Source organism: Phyllobates terribilis, unplaced genomic scaffold (assembly GCF_046119375.1).
Source record: "Phyllobates terribilis strain yellow unplaced genomic scaffold, ASM4611937v1 Scaffold_455__1_contigs__length_1453912, whole genome shotgun sequence".
Lineage (NCBI taxonomy): Eukaryota > Metazoa > Chordata > Amphibia > Anura > Dendrobatidae > Phyllobates > Phyllobates terribilis.
The window spans coordinates 1220144-1238703 of record NW_027363215.1 but is presented as its reverse complement, the minus strand read 5'-3'; positions in this window follow the sequence as shown (position 1 = coordinate 1238703).

The window sequence follows — 18560 nt, the reverse complement described above, 5'->3', positions numbered from 1 at the left end:
AGAAAAAGGAGAGGAACACACCAGCGGGGTCTTGACAGGTGCCCTTGATCTACCTGGGAAGTGCTGAACCCCCTACCCGGTGGCCGCAGTACGCCGTGTGTAGCAGAGAGAAGTTTTGCGGCTGAAAGTACATCTAAAGTGAGTAAAGACCAGGATGACTTTGTAGCACCCTGAGGATTCGGCTGCTACAGGGGTATTGCACCTCAACCCAGAGGTGTGATATTCCACTCCCGGGTAAGGATGGAGTGTGGACCTGAGCTCGGGAGGCTGCATGCACTACACACATCCCATTTCCGAGGAACAGGCCGACGGTACTCCCACTTAGAAATGTGCAGGTACGACCGAGTCTGTTCCTGGCTGGAGTGGGAGGGGGGTGGTACATCCCAAGTAGTGTAGGGGCAGATAGGGGGAGCAGCCTGGGTAAAGTTAGGAGCTCATTGGGTGCTGGTCACCTGAGCTCACACATAGAGGGAGTATATAAGGTGGGCACCATCAAAGATCAGGGTCAGTCTGTCAGAGTCAGTAAGAAGCAGAGGTCCAGATGAGCCTGCAGAGAGAGAGTGGAGCAGAGAAGGAAAGACCCAGAGAGGGAAAAAGCAAGGACTCTGAGAACCCAAATTCAATCCCCGGGTGAAGAGTCGGCAATAGGGTACCGGATCCCAAACTGGTGGGGGCAAAAGCACACCCTAGCCAGAGACCGGAGGCCGTGGGCAGCGTCTGCCACGGCCACCCACCACATCCACCCCGAAGGCAAACCACGTGGAGGGTCAGGGAACCCAAGGCCAAGGGTCTCCCAACAGAAGGCCCGAGGGAGCTGGACCTAGGTGGATCACTAGTGGGGACGGCCAGAGGAAAGGACAGAAGGAGAGCTCAGGGTCACGCTCCGGACTTGTTTGGGGGTTTGCTGAATCCAGGACCTGGTGGACGCAGCACGGCTCGGGTGGTCACTTGAAGCTGGAGTGACCGGAACATCAGCAGTGAGTAAATACCCTAAACTGCACAACCCGACTCTGTCTTCACTTAAATCTATGCTGCACCACCACAACCCCCATCCTCTGCACCTGACCCCCTGAGGCTATACCCCACCCGTTGGGGGTTATACTACCAAAAGCTGCACCAACACCATCAGCCTCAGCGGACCCTGCTGCAGCGGCGGCCGTAGTGACCGCAATACAACGGGTGGCGTAGTCGACATTAAGAACTTTATAACATCTGTAGGACTGCCACATACTCTGAGCTTGACACCCTGGGCACGGATCGGGTCACAGCCACTCGGAAGACTACAACTCCCATCTGATCCGGCTCCGGGTATTCCCCTAAAGAATATGGCCCAGGGGGCGCGTCAACTTTGGCGTAGTCGGCAGGATTACGTGCCCGCAACACCCGGGTACTGCGTGCCTGAAGAAAAGAACAAGTTTACCTCAAAAAGAAGTCTCCTGCCGGTTCCGGAGGGTCCCCGCCATCGGACTCCATCACAGATCGATTCCCGCCGGTTGTCCGCCATTAACAGCTTTTTCCCGCCATCTGCAGAGTTTCCCGCCACTGGGAGACGATTCCCGCCATTTCCAAAGGTTTCCCGCCTTGTCAGAGCTGACGCCATTATGGGCGTGCCAGAGGATGGCAAGAGGCCACCTCCCATCGTGGGCCAGGACCGAAAATGGCGCCAAAAGTGGAAACCGCCCCCACCAACAGAGACTGTGATGCTAGAGGTGTCTGTCAGCGTGAAAGAACTGCCCCTGGAGCTGACAATCACCAAGTGGCCCCGGGACCGCCCTCGAAGTGGGAGGAGACGAAAGGAGAGAAAAAAGATGGGTGTCGCTTGGAGCAGTCTGGAGCGAGCGCACCCGGAGGCAAGAGGCCTGGAGAAGAGTATCGGAGGAGCTTACCCGGAGATGGCGAGAAAGCAGAGCAGCACCGGCCCGTTGGCCAGGAGCCTGCTAGAAACAGAGGAGGGAGAGCAGAGCAGCACCGGCCCGCTGGCCAGGAGCCTGCTGGAGACAACAGAAGGAGAGCAGAGCAGCACCGACCCGTTGGTCAGGAGCCTGCTGGAAGCAACGACCCCACTAGGCCTAGTGGAGGTCCTAGCACAGCTCCCCCGAGACCGGGAGTGTGCACAGACCGCTCTGGAGGGCCTCGCAAGGAGGATGGCCCGGGTGCAGCGAGAGACGTTGGCGGAGTGGAGCCGTGAGATGGCCCAGCAGACCGAGACCCGTCAGCGGAGCACGCCACCCGAGACTAGGAGACAGACCGCCTCTGAGGATGGCGCAGGAGGACTGAAGGCTGGAGACGGCGCCGAGAAGGGAGCCGAACGAAAGGAGGCAGGTAAAGGGGACGTCTCTACCCCAAATCGGGAAACCGCGTACCTGCCCCAGCTCCCCGTCGCAGAGCCCGAAGTATCCCCTGCCGTGCCCGTCGCTGCAACGTCACCGCCGCAGACTAGGCCTCAAACGGGAGCCGCGACCCCTGTGACGTCACACGCCTCGACCCCGAGCGTGACCAAGCAGGAAGTACCACCAGCCTGGTCGCAAGGCCTAGTACCCCCGGGCGCCGCAATACCAACAGCGCCCCCTACCTCTGCGGAGCCCCCGGCCTGGTCGCAGGGCCAAGTAGCCCAGGGTGCCGCCGTCCTTACGGTGCCCTTCACCTTCCAGATACCCCAGGCCTGGCCGCAAGGCCCGGGCAACCCGGGCGCTAACACCACTGCGCCCATAAGACCAAGAGTGCCGCATCTGGGAGAGGACCTGTTTACCCAACACACGTGCCCGGATGGGCAGCCTTTCATCTGGCCCCAGGAATATCATGAACTGGAACGGCAGAGGAAGGCTGGGGCCATGTGTGCACCCCTGATCCCGGCTCCAAAGCCCGTAAAGAGGACCTCGCCCCCGCTAGAGGAGGCACAGTTTGAGTGGGACCCCACCGGAGAAGATCTCATGGGGTTCACTCAGGAGACTCGGGCAGCTGCAGCGGAGCGTGCTGAGTGCTGCCGCCAACAACTCAAGGTCTTTGAGAGGGAGCGGAGAGAGAGGCGGGTCCGGGAACAGCAAGCTCAAATAAGGAGCGCGGAGCAGAAGAGCCGGGCCAGGAGAGACCCCCGTGCAGCGCATAGTCCCCGCACCACCGGGACTGTGATCAAGTTTAACATGCAGCATGGGTGGGGCTTCATCCGAGACCACCGCACCCCAGGCGACGTCTTCGTAACCAGGAGAGACGTTGAATCCCACCTACCGGAGGGACACAGAGGTCGTGACCTTTACATCGGGGACGAGGTCACCTTCACCCGGCACAAGTGTGCCAAAGGACCCTACGCCCTCCATGTGCATCGCCTGACGGAGGAAGAGCTGCGGTGTGAGGAGGAAGAACAAGAGGACCCGGACGGGTCTGAAGCTAAAGGTAACCACAAAGAAAGAGCAGGAGGACGCCGTCGTTAAGTACAGCAGAGTACAAGCTGTATATAGTTGCCCGTCGGGGCACAGTGAACTGTTGCTAATATAGTCCCCGTTGGGACCAGCATGTGTGAACTGTTTACCCGTTTATCCCTTAAATCCCACTGACCGAGGACTGAGAGCGGTCATTCCTCCCTTATACCTGGCCGAGGACTGAGAGCGGCCATATCCCTGTATATAGTTGCGCGTCCTAAAGCGCTCCCTACTGGTTTTACAGGAAAGCCACGAGTTTTTTCAAGAAAAGACTGTCGCACTTTACCCGGTCACACGTTGCACAGTGACCGGAGGAGGAGCAGAGGCGACGAGAATGTTATTTGTATGAAAAGTTTTCTGATATATATATGATATTTTATATGTTTTTACTATGTTGTTTATATGAAAAAAAAATTTGTATGTTTTGTGGTGTTTTGTTCTTACAGCCCGAGGACGTGCTGTGATCTACCAGGGGGGAATGTAGCACCCTGAGGATTCGGCTGCTACAGGGGTATTGCACCTCAACCCAGAGGTGTGATATTCCACTCCCGGGTAAGGATGGAGTGTGGACCTGAGCTCGGGAGGCTGCATGCACTACACACATCCCATTTCCGAGGAACAGGCCGACGGTACTCCCACTTAGAAATGTGCAGGTACGACCGAGTCTGTTCCTGGCTGGAGTGGGAGGGGGGTGGTACATCCCAAGTAGTGTAGGGGCAGATAGGGGGAGCAGCCTGGGTAAAGTTAGGAGCTCATTGGGTGCTGGTCACCTGAGCTCACACATAGAGGGAGTATATAAGGTGGGCACCATCAAAGATCAGGGTCAGTCTGTCAGAGTCAGTAAGAAGCAGAGGTCCAGATGAGCCTGCAGAGAGAGAGTGGAGCAGAGAAGGAAAGACCCAGAGAGGGAAAAAGCAAGGACTCTGAGAACCCAAATTCAATCCCCGGGTGAAGAGTCGGCAATAGGGTACCGGATCCCAAACTGGTGGGGGCAAAAGCACACCCTAGCCAGAGACCGGAGGCCGTGGGCAGCGTCTGCCACGGCCACCCACCACATCCACCCCGAAGGCAAACCACGTGGAGGGTCAGGGAACCCAAGGCCAAGGGTCTCCCAACAGAAGGCCCGAGGGAGCTGGACCTAGGTGGATCACTAGTGGGGACGGCCAGAGGAAAGGACAGAAGGAGAGCTCAGGGTCACGCTCCGGACTTGTTTGGGGGTTTGCTGAATCCAGGACCTGGTGGACGCAGCACGGCTCGGGTGGTCACTTGAAGCTGGAGTGACCGGAACATCAGCAGTGAGTAAATACCCTAAACTGCACAACCCGACTCTGTCTTCACTTAACATCTATGCTGCACCACCACAACCCCCATCCTCTGCACCTGACCCCCTGAGGCTATACCCCACCCGTTGGGGGTTATACTACCAAAAGCTGCACCAACACCATCAGCCTCAGCGGACCCTGCTGCAGCGGCGGCCGTAGTGACCGCAATACAACGGGTGGCGTAGTCGACATTAAGAGCTTTATAACATCTGTAGGACTGCCACATACTCTGAGCTTGACACCCTGGGCACGGACCGGGTGACAGCCACTCGGAAGACTACAACTCCCATCTGATCCGGCTCCGGGTATTCCCCTAAAGAATATGGCCCAGGGGGCGCGTCAACTTCATCCACCGCCTCCGCTTGTTTATTCCTGCGCGGCACTGCACCCACCATACCTCCACACAGATCGTTCATTGATCACTGCCCTGAGGCCTACTCCGCCTGTGGGGAGTAGTACCAAACCGAGCTGCCATAACATCAGCCTCAGAGGACTGTTGCAGCGCTCATGGCCTTCACCAGAAACCACAGGTGGCGAAGTCAAACAACCACTCATCCAATTGCCCATATTTTTCATGTGACAGCCCTGGGCACGGAACGGGCCAAGGCCACGACTGCATCCCCGCGACATCTGCAAGGCCCGGCTCCGAGTATCCCCCATAGCCCAGGGAGGGCGATTCAGTTGCCTCTACAGTATATGTTTGACAAAGGTCTTTGATGATGGAAACGTTACTTGTAATACACACTGTCCATATGGACCACTGCAATAAAAGATTCACGTTTTTCACTCTACTCACCTCAGAGTGACGGATTCTTTCTACTATTTGATTGATACGGATTGGGATCCTATCCGGGGACCTACAATTACCAGGAGTGCTGTATTTTATTGCTACTACTTAATAACATCACTGTTTTATCTGCGGCAGATCTAGCGGTTCTCTGAATGCTGAGCTCTGTATATCACCACTCACACCACTGATTGGCAGCTTCCTGTCTACACTGTGCATAGGCAGAAAGCTGCCAATCAGTGGTGGGGGCTATGTTGGATTACCTGGCAACAGGTTTACTAGTCATCTAATGATAATTTCCTGCTGATACTATTGTAAAAAACTGGCAAGTCCTTCGGTCGACAAAATGGACCAAGGAAATAGAGGTAGAAACCACTGTAGCACATTCTATTATTATTATGATGATGATTCAAACGTGAATAACTGCATTTATAATTCTGCTGGTAAGTTTTGGAAACAATCAGAAAGCTGGATGGATTGATGGCTCCCAATCAGAAGAGCTCTTGTAACGCAGAAAGGTATTTTGTTATTCCTATATCAGATGAATGTACAGAGGCTGATGACATCTCATTAATGCAAATGATCAGAGTAAGCTCCGCACAGACACTGAAGTGGCAGGGAATGCTGGGGGATTTCAGCTTTACAGAAAGACTTCAGCTTTATCTACTGTCATGTAAAGCCCTTTCCTCATTAGCCTGAACACATGAGTGAACAGAGTCACAGCCTCCAGTATCCCTGAGTGCAATTTTTCTAGTCTGATTTTCTAGTCTGTTTTGCTTCAATTTCCTATAAAATGAAGGTCCTCTATGATCCTAACCCTATAAAAACAACCCCAATAAGGTCATAGGATTAGACCACATCCATTATGTTGGGATATCCCAGAGTGAATACTCATTGTTGGTCTGATGTATTGACCAAGCTCTCAATATGGCTAATTTATCCTTCACCCCTGGTGAGCGGGTTCTTCAGACCTGGGTGGTGTCAAGGTGATTTGGAGATCTACGCAGGGTGATGTGGATCCAAGGAGGCGTTTCAATCTATGGGTTTATCCTCTGCTTAGCCAACAGGTCTCTAAAGGCCACTTCTTACTGGCTGTATGGGGAGCTACAGCGCAACCCTGACAGATTGTTCTCATTTTGCCGCATGCACCTTGTAACCATTGATCGCCTGTTGGAGGAGCTTCATCCTGGCCTTTAGTTCCTAAACACAACAATTAGGCGCTGTATTTCGGTAGAGGAACATCTTTTTATCGCCCTCAGGTAAGTTTAAACTGTGCCATTTGATTTGATTCTAGTGGTGCTTAATTTATAAGGAGGTGCTGCCGCCCTTCCTTTGCGGAGTGCTATGGCTCCTCACAAGCTTGCCTCTGTCTTTAGGTAAAACGTTCCTGTAAGCAAACCAAGAGATTTGTCCACAATCAGCTCTGCTAGGCCACATAAATGGAGCCAGTATGGTGGGCCTTCATCTCATTTTATATATGATGGGTTCTGGCGTCCATGTCACTTGTAGATACATAAATGTGTTTTTTACATTTTAATAGCTTGTGCAAATACAGAATGATTTGACTCACATTATGAGATGTCCTTCCCCTCCTATTAATTATATACTGTGGTTACCAGGCTCCATATAATTGCCATCAGTCCACATAACAATTGTTCCACTAAACCACCCAAAAAGCAATATAATGTTCAAGCACCTTGTGATTTATAGTTGATGCCAGTGTGGCCCTAAACAGTGGTGTGATTGGAGGCAGTTGGGTCCCGGTGCAAGATTTGGATGGCCCACCATCCTGATTTTTAATATAGGTGTATATATATATACAGTATATACTGTACATATATATACAGTATAGTGAAAAGGCAACGTTTCGTTCCAAGTGTGGAACTTTCTCAAGCAGTGCAATGGTATACATTGATATATTAAATAGGTGCAGCAATGATATCAATAAATAAACATTCCAGCACATCATAAAAATTACATATATAAAGAGCTTACATAAGATCCTTCCATTTTTGTCCCAATTCCACAAAATGCTTTCACATAGGTAAATCTAATTTCTTTTTCCTAATTGTATATCGATGGTGGTTTATTCTAGTTTTAAAATCCCAAGTTGTTTTCCCCACATATAACAATTTACATGGGCATTGTAAACCATAGATAACATATTCAGTATCACATGCCATATAGAACTTAGTATTAAATATTGTTTGAGACATGGGATTGTTGGAAATTCTCACCCTTTAACATATACATGTTACACGCACGCCTCTAGGTTCAGGTAGGGGCGAAACAGGTTACATCCTGGGGGAACAGTTACTCAGGGAGACCATAGACCATGTGCTGCAGCTTCTCTCAGGCACACAGGGGTATTGACCCTCAGGCACAAACACGTAGGTTGTTTCACTTGGTGACCAGACACACTTGACAAGAGTCCTTATAAACGGTAGAACAGTAGCTTTTAATAAGAAACCGCACAGCCAGTGCAAGTTAAGTCTTATGAGCAACAGACTCCAGTAACAAACAATACAGTTTCCTTAGCAGCACAGCAGTGCACAGTCTTCCCAGTAGTACAGAACAGCACAGTTCTAATGCAAAGGCACATTAATGAACACAGCATTCTTTACAGCAGAGGGAGATGGAGGAGGGGGGATGGGTTTGCTGAGGGAGATGATCCCTGTGACACCATTTCTTACAGTCCTTATCTGTCTGCCTGACAATACTCTGCACTGTTAGTTCAGGAACTCTTCCTGACCTGTGCTTAGCTTCACTCCTGACTTGAATCCTTTTCACTTGCAGTGGTGCTTCTGTGAGATACAGAACACACACACCACCTTTCTCTTTGGCTCCAGCCAGACAGTACACAACTTCCCCACAATCCCCCTGGGGCTCTGCTAAAACACTCCCCTTCTCCTGTGACTGTGTTAAACCCTCTAGTTGCTGGATGCTTCTGGAGCACAACACTTCCTGTCTCATGTACCTGTGTTACTTCTAATAGTTGCTGAATGCTTTTAAAGCAACAGCCCTACTTCTGCATGCCACACATTTCCCTCCTTTTTGAATGTCGTCCTCGACATTCGTCTTAATTGATCAATCTAACCAATTCTGAGACAGTGGTGAAAGTTGAATAACTTTATATGCAAATTGGCATTGTGAAATTAGTATAACGTTCATAAACATTGATAACAACCTAATCTTATAACCTTTTTCTTGTAGGATGCCTATAAGAAATAAACAATTAACACAATTAAAACACTCAGCATCTCTTCAGCTGGAGCTTTTCGTACGTCTTCAACCAGCTCTCTCTCTCTATGCTTTAACAGTTCTTTGTTTCTACAAAGTCTTTTAAGGAAAATCAAAGCATGAAAACAAGTCTTTCCACCAGGCAACATCTTCAATACTGCCTCACGTTGGTGAATACCACTCAAGTGGGCTTACCTAGTCCACAGGCAGAGATACCTGTTTCCAGTCGACAGTCCTTGGCACTTGACTCGGTTCAGCAAGTGTCTCATACGTCAGCATCATGGGCTTCCTCACTTCTCGCGTCGACATCCTCCTGGTGGGTTGTTCCTCAGAGACCACGGGTTCTTCGGTCACAGAAGTTTCTTCCGCCGCACTCATTTCCCGTGCATCCTCAAATGCTCATGGAGCTGCCTCTGTAAGTTCCTGTACTTCTCCTGAGTCGCTTGTTTCCACACAGTCTGGTAATTTTGCTCCTCCTGAGTCTCTATCGGTCTCTTCAGGAGCCAGTGTTCGATCATCAGATCTGAATTGGACTTCATCTATACTCTTTGGTACGAACTCTGGAGCCTCAGGGTTTAGTTAACTCTCCTGAGGATGGTACAGCCCTCTCCTTGCTGGTCCGAGAGATACAATGGTGTGTTCTTCTCCATCGGAACTTTCAAGGTCACTATTCACCTCCGGAGCTTCAGTCTGTGGTGGTCTTTTAGTCAATCTCGGACGATGTCAGTCTACTTCTGGGAAGTCTTGTTGTGGTGGGAGATAGTCACAGGGTAGTAGTAAATTCCGATGGACTATTCTGGTTTTCTTGTCTCCCATTTCCAATCGGATTTCATACACTGGGCTGTCATCAGCTTTTCTTCTTACGACCACATACACCTCGTCTTCCCAGTACGAACGTTTTCCTGGACCGCCTTTCTCACATACTTTCTTGACTAGCACCTGGCTTCCTGGTGCCAATTCTGCTCCATAACATTTTCGATCATAGTACTCATTACTCTTGCTCAGTCCTTGCGTAACTACTTTGGGCGCTATATTGTATGCCCCTGCCATCCGTTCCTTCCATTTCCGAACGTACTCCTGATACAATCTGTAAGTCTCTGACACCGGAGTATGGAACATGATGTCGATTGGCAGTCTTGGCGACCGTCCATACAATAGGAAAAAGGGTGAGCAACCCGTTGGACTTTGCACAGTTATAGGCATGTACCACTTTTGACAGAGAACTCTTCCAGTCTTTCTTCTCATCAGCAGTTAAAGTGCGCAACATTGACAATAATGTTTGGTTAAAACATTCCACTTGTCCATTACCTTCTGAGTGATAGGGCGTTTTGTGGCATCTCTGAATTCTACAGTACTTTCCGAGCTTGGCAAAGAGCTGGTTCTCAAATTCTCTTTCTTGGCCGTGGCGTAACCTTGTAGTGAACCCAAACCTCACAGCAAAATCATTGAAGATCTTCTCTGCCGCTGTTCGACCCGATGTACTGGTGGTGGCATATGCTTGAGCAAATCGTGTAAAATGGTCCATCACCACCAAGATGTATTAGTAACCACCCTTGCACGTCTCGAGATGTAGAAAGTCTATTGAGACCATCTCAAATGGATATGTAGTTTGGATGTTTCCCATAGGTGCCCGGGTTGATGTGTTGATGTGTTTCAGACACGCACACTCCCTGGTCACGTACCTCTCAATACCTCTCTGTATGTACGGCCAGAAGAAACGTTCATGGATCAAGTTGGTTGTCCTTTCCACTCCCAGGTGTCCCATGTTTTCATGGAGTGCTTTGAAGACCAACCTATGGAATACTCTGGGTAGTACCAACTGCCGTTTTTGTCCTCCTTTACGATACAGGATACCGTCTTCAGTGAGGTAGAGCTTCGTCCACTCTTTAATTAAAACAGATACTGCTGATGACTCATTGGCTCTCTCTCGTTTACTTGGAAACCGATTTTGGTCCACATAAAGTAGTATTCTACCAATTATCTAATCTTCCCGTTGTGCTGCTGTTTTGGTAATTGTTGAATAGACCGGGGGTGATCTTGTGCTCTCGTTTTTATGGTGTTTTCCACCATCAACGGATACCATAATTGTGTGTCTTCCTCCTGATAAGCTTTTACTGCTTGGGTACTGATCTCAATTGCTTCCAGACTGACTTCCTCCGAGCATTCTTGCATGAACTCCTCAGGCTCTAGTGGCATTCTTGACAATCCGTCAGCATCCACATTGCATTTTCTTGGCCTGTACTTGATGCTGAAATTGAAGTCAGCTAGTTCAGCAACCCATTTCTGACCCGTTGCAATCAGTTTGGCTGTAGTAAGGACATAGGTCAAAGGGTTTTTGTCAGTGCATACCTCAAACTCTTTCCTCTAGTAGAACTAATCTCTAAATCGTTCTCAGATAGCCCATTTCAATGCCAGGAACTCCAATTTTCTGGAATGTAGATGGTATTTCTTCTCGACATCTGTCAACGTTCTAGAACCGTAACCGATCACTCTCATTTTTCCATCTTGATGCTGATACAGGGCAGCTCCCAGTCCAACTTGAGAAGCGTTACAATGAAGAACAAATGGTAAATTGAAATCAGGATATCCCAAGGTTTTACCAGGTAGTCTACTAGTTTTTCCAATACCTCCTGGTGGTCGGCTGTCCAGAGAATGGGCTGATGGGATGAAACAGCGTTCTTTCTTTTAAGCCATGTCCTACCCGCGTTCTTCTTTTTCTCCGTGAGTGTTGTTGTCTCTGTTATCCCCCCCAAGAGGAGGTATAGTACGGCGACAATCCTGGAGAAGTTCCGAACGTAAGTACGATAGTAGGAGAGGAATCCTAATATCTGCATCAACTCCCCGACGGTCGAGGGCTGCCTGTCTTTTAAGGTTAGTACAGGAGCGATTTCTGCTGGGTCCATGGTATATCCTTCTCTGGACACAATTTTCCCTAGAAAGCGGACTTGTCTTTTGAACAGTTCACACTTCTTTGGGGTCAACTTAACTCCATGTTGTTGATATCGTTGAAATACGGTCCTCACGTGTTCAACATGCTCCCGGAAGGTTTTGCTGTGTACCACATTGTCATCCAAGTACGGCTGGCAGATATCGTCCCTCAATCCTTCTAAACATGACTCCATGCTCATCTGAAATTATGCTGGAGCTGAACTGAGTCCAAACGGTATGCAGATCCACTCATATAATCTCCACGGTGTGATGAATGCTGTCAAAGGTCTACTGGACTCTTCGACAAACCTTTGGTGGTATGCCTTACTCTGATCGAGGACAGAGAACCAGGTGCTTCTTGATTGGCTATCCAGCATATCTTGGATCTTTGGTATCGGGTGTCGATCAGGTACTGACTTTCGGTTTAGCTCCCAGTAATCACAACAGAGTCACAACGTACCATCCTTCTTCCTAACACAGAAAATTGGAGAGGAATAAGATGACTTCGACTTTTGGACCCAACCTCTCTTGATGAGATCTTGTGAATATTCTTTCACTTCACAATGTAATGGTTTTAGCACAGACATGTCACTTCTGGTTACTGGGGTCGTGTCTTTCAAATTGATTTTCAAATGCAATGACGGGATACTGCCTATATCAGAGTCATATCAGAGTCATCTTTGGAGAACACATGACACTATTCTCTCAGCATTTGTTTTTCTACCGCTATATCTTCAGCACACAAGTGTTCCAGGGGTACTGGGGGATCCCAGGACCCCGAGGTGGGTTGCACAATTTCCTCCCCTGGGCAATATATGGGGCCATTATACTGTATGGAGCAATATATGGGGCCCATTATATACTATATGAGGCCCTTATACTGTATTGAGCAATTTATGGTGCCCAGTATATACAGTATGGAGCAAAATATGTGGCACATTATATACTATATGGGGCCATTTTACTGTGCAGCAATATATGGGACCATTATACTGTATGGAGCAATATATGGGGCCTATTATACTGAATGAAGCAATATATGGGACCATTATACTGTATGGAGCAATATATGGGGCCTATTATACTGTATGAAGCAATATATGGGACCATTATACTGTATGGAGCAATATATGGGGGCCTATTATACTGTATGAAGTAATATATGGGACCATTATACTGTATGGAGCAATATATGGGGCCTATTATATACTATATGGGGCCATTATACTGTATGGAGCAATATATGGGGCCCAGTATATACTGTATGGAGCAATATATGAGGCCCAGTATATACAGTATTGAGCAAAAAAAAGGGCCATTTATATATTATAAGGGGCCATTATACTGTGGAGCAATATCTGGGGCTCAGTATATACTGTATGGAGCAATATATGGGGCCCATAATATACTATATGGGGCCATTATACTGTATGGAGCAATATATGGGGTCCAGTATATACTGTATGGAGCACTATGTGGGGCCTATTATATACTATATGTGGTCCAGTATATACTGTATGGAGCAATATATGGGGCCCAGTATATACTGTATGGAGCACTATATGGGACCTATTATATACTATATGTGGTCATTATACTGTTTGGAGCACTATATGGGTCCATTATGCTGTATGGAGCAATGTATGGGGTCCATTATATACTGTATGGAGCAATATATGGGGCCCATTATATACTATATGTGGTCATTATACTGTATGGAGCAATATATGGGGCCTATAATATACTATATGTGGTCATTATACCGTATGGAACACTATATGGGGCTATTATGCTGTAAGGAGCAATATATGGGGCCCATTATATAATATATGGGGCCATTATACTGTATTTTACAATTTATGGAGCCCATTAAATACTATATGGGGCCATTATACTGTGCAGCAATATATGGGGACCAGTAAGTACTGTATGGAGCAATATATGGGGCCCAGTATATACAGTATGGAGCAATATATGGGGCCAAGTATATACTGTATGGAGGAAAATATGGGACCCACTATATACAGTATGGAGCCAAAAATGTGTCCCTTTATATATTATAAAGGGAAATTATACTGTGCAGCAATAAATGGGGCTCAGTATATACTGTATGGAGCAATATATGGGGCCCATTACATACTATGTGGAGCAATATATGGGGCCTATTATATGCTATATGGGGCCATAATACTGTATGGAGCAATATATGTTGGCCATTATATACTATATGGGGCCATTGTACTGTATGAAGCAATATATGGGACACAGTATATACTGTATGGAGCATTATATGAGGCCCATTATATACTCTATGGGGCCATTATATTTTATGGAGCAATATTGTATATGGGGCCCAGTATATACTATATGGAGCCATTATACTGTATGGAGCAATATATGGGGCCCATTATATACTATATGGAGATAATATACTGTATGGAACAATTTATGGGGCCCAGTATATACAGTATGGAGCCAAAAATGTGTCCCTTTATATATTATAAGGGGAAATTATACTGTGCAGCAATAAATGGGACTCAGTATATACTGTATGGAGCAATATATGGGGCCCATTATATACTGTGTGGAGCAATATATGGGGCCTATTATATGCTATATGGGGCCATAATACTGTATGGAGCAATATATGTCAGCCATTATATACTATATGGGGCCATTGTACTGTATGAAGCAATATATGGGACACAGTATATACTGTATGGAGCATTATATGGGGCCCATTATATATTATATGGGGCCATTATACTGTATTTTACAATTTATGGAGCCCATTAAATACTATATGGGGCCATTATACTGTGCAGCAATATATGGGGACCAGTAAGTACTGTATGGAGCAATATATGGGGCCCAGTATATACAGTATGGAGCAATATATGGGGCCCAGTATATACAGTATGGAGCAATATATGAGGCCAAGTATATACTGTATGGAGCAAAATATGGGACCAGTATATACAGTATGGAGCCAAAAATGTGTCCCTTTATATATTGTAAGGGGAAATTATACTGTGCAGCAATAAATGGGGCTCAGTATATACTGTATGGAGCAATATATGGGGCCCATTATATACTGTGTGGAGCAATATATGGGGCCTATTATATGCTATATGGGGCCATAATACTGTATGGAGCAATATATGTCGGCCATTATATACTATATGGGGCCATTGTACTGTATGAAGCAATATATGGGACACAGTATATACTGTATGGAGCATTATATGAGGCCCATTATATACTCTATGGGGCCATTATACTGTATGGAGCAATACTGTATATGGGGCCCAGTATATACTATATGGAGCCATTATACTGTATGGAGCAATATATGGGGCCCATTATATACTATATGGAGATAATATACTGTATGGAACAATTTATGGGGCCCAGTATATACAGTATGGAGCCAAAAATGTGTCCCTTTATATATTATAAGGGGAAATTATACTGTGCAGCAATATATGGGGCCCAGTATATACTGTATGGAGCAATATATGGGGCCCATTATATACTGTGTGGAGCAATATATGGGCCTATTATATGCTATATGGGGCCATAATACTGTATGGAGCAATATATGTTGGCCATTATATACTATATGGGGCCATTGTACTGTATGAAGCAATATATGGGACACAGTATATACTGTATGGAGCATTATATGAGGCCCATTATATACTCTATGGGGCCATTATACTGTATGGAGCAATACTGTGCATGGGGCCCAGTATATACTATATGGAGCCATTATACTGTATGGAGCAATATATGGGGCCCATTATATACTATATGGAGATAATATACTGTATGGAACAATTTATGGGGCCCAGTATATACTGTATAGAGCAATACATGGAGCCCATTATATACTATATGGGGCAATTATATTGTATGGAACAATTTATTGGGCCCAGTATATACTGTGAGGAGCAATACATTGGGCCCATTATATACTACATGGGGCCTTTATATTGTTTGGAGCTATTTAGAGGACCCAGTATATACTGTGTGGAACAATATATAGGGCCCATTATATACTATATGGGGCCATTATACTGTATGGAGCAATATATGGGACCATTATACTGTATGGAGCAATACATGGGGCCAATTCTATACTATATGGGGCCATTATACTGTATGGAGCAATACATGGGGCCCATTATATACTATATAGGGCCCATTATATACTATATGGGGCCAATATACTGTATGGACAAGATATAGGGCCAATTATATACTGTATGGAGCAATATAAGGGGCCTATTATATACTATATGGGGCCATTATAGTGTATGGAGCAATAAATGGGGCTCAGTATATACTGTATGGAGCAATATATGGGGCCCATTATATACTGTATGGAGCAATATATGGGGCCCATTATATACTATATGTGGTCATTATACCGTATGGAACACTATATGGGGCTATTATGCTGTAAGGAGCAATATATGGGGCCCATTATATATTATATGGGGCCATTATACTGTATTTTACAATTTATGGAGCCCATTAAATACTATATGGGGCCATTATACTGTGCAGCAATATATGGGGACCAGTAAGTACTGTATGGAGCAATATATGGGGCCCAGTATATACAGTATGGAGCAATATATGGGGCCAAGTATATACTGTATGGAGCAAAATATGGGACCCAGTATATACAGTATGGAGCCAAAAATGTGTCCCTTTATATATTATAAGTGGAAATTATACTGTGCAGCAATAAATGGGGCTCAGTATATACTGTATGGAGCAATATATGGGGCCCATTATATACTATGTGGAGCAATATATGGGGCCTATTATATGCTATATGGGGCCATAATACTGTATGGAGCAATATATGTCGGCCATTATATACTATATGGGGCCATTGTACTGTATGAAGCAATATATGGGACACAGTATATACTGTATGGAGCATTATATGAGGCCCATTATATACTCTATGGGGCCATTATACTGTATGGAGCAATATATGGGGCCCATTATATACTATATGGAGATAATATACTGTATGGAACAATTTATGGGGCCCAGTATATACAGTATGGAGGCAAAAATGTGTCCCTTTATATATTATAAGGGGAAATTATACTGTGCAGCAATAAATGGGGCTCAGTATATTCTGTATGGAGCAATATATGGGGCACATTATATACTGTGTGGAGCAATATATGGGGCCTATTATATGCTATATGGGGCCATAATACTGTATGGAGCAATATATGTCGGCCATTATATACTATATATGGGGCCATTGTACTGTATGAAGCAATATATGGGACACAGTATATACTGTATGGAGCATTATATGAGGCCCATTATATACTTTATGGGGCCATTATACTGTATGGAGCAATACTGTATATGAGGCCCAGTATATACTATATGGAGCCATTATACTGTATGGAGCAATATATGGGGCCCATTATATACTATATGGAGATAATATACTGTATGGAACAATTTATGGGGCCCAGTATATACTGTATAGAGCAATACATGGAGCCCATTATATACTATATGGGGCAATTATATTGTATGGAACAATTTATTGGGCCCAGTATATACTGTGAGGAGCAATACATTGGGCCCATTATATACTACATGGGGCCTTTATATTGTTTGGAGCTATTTAGAGGACCCAGTATATACTGTGTGGAACAATATATAGGGCCCATTATATACTATATGGGGCCATTATACTGTATGGAGCAATATATGGGGCCATTATACTGTATGGAGCAATACATGGGGCCAATTATATACTATATGGGGCCATTATACTGTATAGAGCAATACATGGGGCCCATTATATACTATATAGGGCCCATTATATACTATATGGGGCCAATATACTGTATGGACAAGATATGGGGCCAATTATATACTGTATGGAGCAATATAAGGGGCCTATTATATACTATATGGGGCCATTATAGTGTATGGAGCAATAAATGGGGCTCAGTATATACTGTATGGAGCAATATATGGGGCCCATTATATACTGTATGTAGCAATATATGAGGCCATTATACTGTATGGAGCAATATGTGGGGCCTATTATGTACTATAAGGGGCTATTATACTGTATGGAGAGATATATGTGGCCATTATACTGTATGGAACAATATATGGGGATCATTATATACTATATGGGGCCATTATACTTTATGGAGCAATATATGGATCCAGTATATACTGTATGGAGCACTATATGGGGTCCATTATATACTATATGGCACCATTATACTTTATGGAGCAATATATTAGGTCCAGTGTATGCTGTATGGAGCAATATATGGGGCCCATTATACTGTATGGAGCATTATATGGGGCCTATTATATACTATATGTGGTCATTATACTGTATGGAGCACTATATTGGGCCATTATACTGTATTTAGTAATTTATGGTGCCCAGGATATACAGTATGGAGCAAAATATGTGGCACATTATACACTATATGGGGCCATTACACTGTATGGAGCAATATATGTGGCCATTATTTACTATATGGGGCATTATACTGTGCAGCAATATATAGGGCTCAGTATATAATGTATGGAGCAATATATGGGGCCCATTATATACTATATGGGGCCATTATACTGTATGGAGCAATAAATGGGGCCTATTATATACTATATGTGGCCATTTTACTGTATGGAGCAATATATCGGGCCCATTATATAATATATGGAGCCATTATACTGTATGCATCAATATATGGGGCCCATTATATTCTATATGGGGCCATTATACTGTGGATTAATATCTGGGCCCAGTATATACTGTATGGAGCAATATATGGGGCCCAGTATATACTG